Consider the following 3,288-nt stretch of genomic DNA (forward strand, 5'->3'; position numbering starts at 1 on the left):
AGGAAATATCAAATTGAGGTAATTCATGGTCCTACCTCCCCTGCCTAGGGCACTGCCAAGTAGCCTAAGCTTGTATCTTCCAATATGGTAGCCACTAGAGTGGGAAAAAGAAAAAAAAAGGTGGCATGGTTGCATTATTCTTTAGAATTATGTCTAGGTACAGTCCTTCCTGAAGTATCGCTACTCTTTCATTTCAATGTCTGCCATTCAAAAATCTTTGGATTGGAGTTTCCACAACTTGAGCCAGTTGTCTATGATTCAGGGCAAATACTGGGACCACCCACTCAAGCAAAGGCTTCACCCGGTTGAAACAAAGTTGTCCAGGACTGGTCCCAAAAATAATGGAGAAGCATCTCCCTTGCATCTGTTGTGTATGTATAGTTATTGACATGTTGTCTCTCCCAGTTGACTGTAAGCCCTTTGAAGGCAGGGGCTGCTTTTGCATTTCTTTGTATCTCTGATGCTTAGCACAGCATCTGGCACATAGCAGGTGCTTAATAAGTGCATGTTGACTGACTGACTGACCTCACAGTGAAGTCGAATCCTGGTCCTGAACTAAGGACAGCAGGTACAATGGAAAGTTATCAACTGATATAGACAGATGCCCAGGGAGTCCATCAACAGACTCCAGCTGTGGGGGGGCTCTAAGTTTACAGACTATATCCTCATCCCGCTAAATGGAATTCTCTCTTTCCTAGCCCATGCCCTCTTCCATTTTATAGTATTCTCCTGTCATTTGGGTCGAGGGAAAACAAAGATACTTTTCTCATTTGGATTATTTAAAAGACATTTCTACTCTTACTTTAGTCACCACAAGGATAGACTCTGATTAGGTCTTTTATTCAAGTAAGACCAAGGGCTTCCAAGTGGGATGTTCATTGATTAAATTGTCCATTTAAGGAATACCCATCAGGTTTCTCATTGAGGTGAAATCAAGGACTTCAGACTATAGAACTCTCAAAATATCATTTATTCAACATTCCTAACATAACTGAGGCTTGGGTGCTATGTGCCATCACATAGAGGAAGAATCAATATAACATGGCAACTAATTGCAGATGGAGGTGACAAATTGGAGATAAAGGAAGGAAATAGGCATTTATTAAGTGTCTACTGCGTTTCCAGGTACAGTGCTAAATTCTGTATGAATATCATCTCATTTGAAGCTCTCAGCACTGGGAGGTAGGTGCTATTCTGATCTCCACTTTATAGTTGAGGAAAATGAAGGAAATTAAAATTAGTGACTTACCCAATGTCACACAGCTAGTAAGAATATGAGGCCAGATTTGAATTCAGGTCTTTCTGACTCCAGACCCAGTGCTCTATCCACTAAGCCACCTAGCTTGAAGATGACTTCAAGATTAGGGTAATTATAAGACAGTAATTCCTTCAAGAATAGTGATGTTAGAAAGAAGGGAGTGTTTTAAGGGTGAGATGATAAGCTATATTTGGGTCATTCACCTGGAAATGTCCACTAGGCTGTTAATGAAGTGGAATTAGAACTCATGAGAGAGACTGGGGCAGGAGTTAGATCTGAGAATTCTCCATGTGGAGAGGCCAGCTGAACCCACAGGAGCTGATAAAATCTCCAACAAAGAGTATAAAGGGAGAAGAGAAGGGGTCACAGAAAAGGGCCCTGCGTTCTGGGACATCTGGGACAGCAAAGGAGAGTAAGAAGGGGTCACAGAGGTAGGAGGAGAACTGGGAGACGAAAGTGTCACAGAGGGAAAAGAGGATGCAAGGGGAGGAGGTGACCACAGAGAGGCCAGGTGGGCACAAAGGAGGGCGGGTCGTTTTGTTAGGCGATGGGGGCCAGGACAGAGCATCGAGAGAGGCAAGCTTGTGGACTACGCGGAAGCCTCATGCCCGTGTGTTGTGAATACTGCCTTCGAGAAGAGAGTCGGAAGGCACTGGACACGGCGAGAACCTAATGACAGCACAGAAAATTGAACCAGTGGACTGTATCTTAATAGGAAGGAAAATAATTACTTTTCAGACCACTGACTTTTGGGAGCCAAGATCAAAATTAACACCAAATGAGAAGAAAGAAGACGAGAAAATGCTAGGTGCACAATTAAATTAGCTTCAACCTCATCTTTCAAACTGGCTATTAATTCAGAGGAGGGGAGAATAGTGGGGTGGAGGTTTAGGGACAACGTTCATGGACAGCTAGGTGCAGTGACCTCTCTCTTTACCTGCTCCTAGGTCCCTTTCCTTCTTCATCCTGTGTTCTAGCGGGGGTGGGGAACCTGTAGCCTTGAGGCACACGTGGCCCTCCAGGTCCTCAAGTGCAGCCCACTTTGGATTCAGTCAAAGGGCTGCACTTGAGGACCTAGAGGGCCACATGTGCCCTCGAGGCTACAGGTTCCCCACCCCTGTCTAAGGGAATCAAGGACCTATCTTTTTGATATTTGCTTATTAATTACTAAAACTGCAGTTATCTTTTACATCTGCTAGGTTGTGCCACAGGCCATAGAGCCCCAGACCTGAGTTCAAATTCAACCTCAAATGCTTGCTAGCTGTGGGACCTTGGGCAAGTCACTTACTCTCAGGTTCCTCGTCTATAAAATGGAACCTCCCTCCTGGGGTTATTGTGGGGATCAAATGAGATAAAACTAAAATGCTTGGCTCAGTGTCTGTTACACAGTAAGTGCTATGTGGATGTTAGCCAGGATTAGGGTCGTTTAATTAGCTGAGTCCCCCTCCATTTATTAAAAGTGTTATTTGTGAACAGCACATTGGGGAACCTCTTTTCTCATAAGCTTCTGCTTCTCTCTCTCTTTCTCTCTCTTCTCTTTCTGTGTCTCTCTCTCTCTTTCTTCTCTCTCTCTGTCTCTCTCTTCTCTCCCTGTCTGTATCTCTCTCTCCTCTGTCTCTCTGTCTCTCTCTATCTTTCTCTCTTCTCTCTGTCTCTATCTCTCTTTCTCTCCTCTCTCTCTCTTACTCTCTCTGTAGCAACCCCCCTAACTTTCAAGCCTTAAATAGAAATTAAAGTTACTATACTACTTATTAACAGTATGCCCAATAATAAAACACAAACATGTGACTAGTTAGGGCAGCTAGGTGGCACAGTGGATAGAACCCCAGGATTAGAGTCAGGAAGACCTGAGTTCAAATCTGGTCTCAGACATTTACTGGCTGTGTGACCCTGGGCAAGTCATCTAACCCTGTTGGCCTCAGTTTCCTCATCTGTAAAATGAGCTGGAGAAGGAAATGCCCAACCCCTCCAGCATCTTCACCAAGAAAACCCCAAATGGGGTCATGAAGAGTTGGACACAACTAAAAAAC

Source organism: Trichosurus vulpecula, chromosome 2 (genome assembly GCF_011100635.1).
Source record: "Trichosurus vulpecula isolate mTriVul1 chromosome 2, mTriVul1.pri, whole genome shotgun sequence".
NCBI classification, from domain to species: domain Eukaryota; kingdom Metazoa; phylum Chordata; class Mammalia; order Diprotodontia; family Phalangeridae; genus Trichosurus; species Trichosurus vulpecula.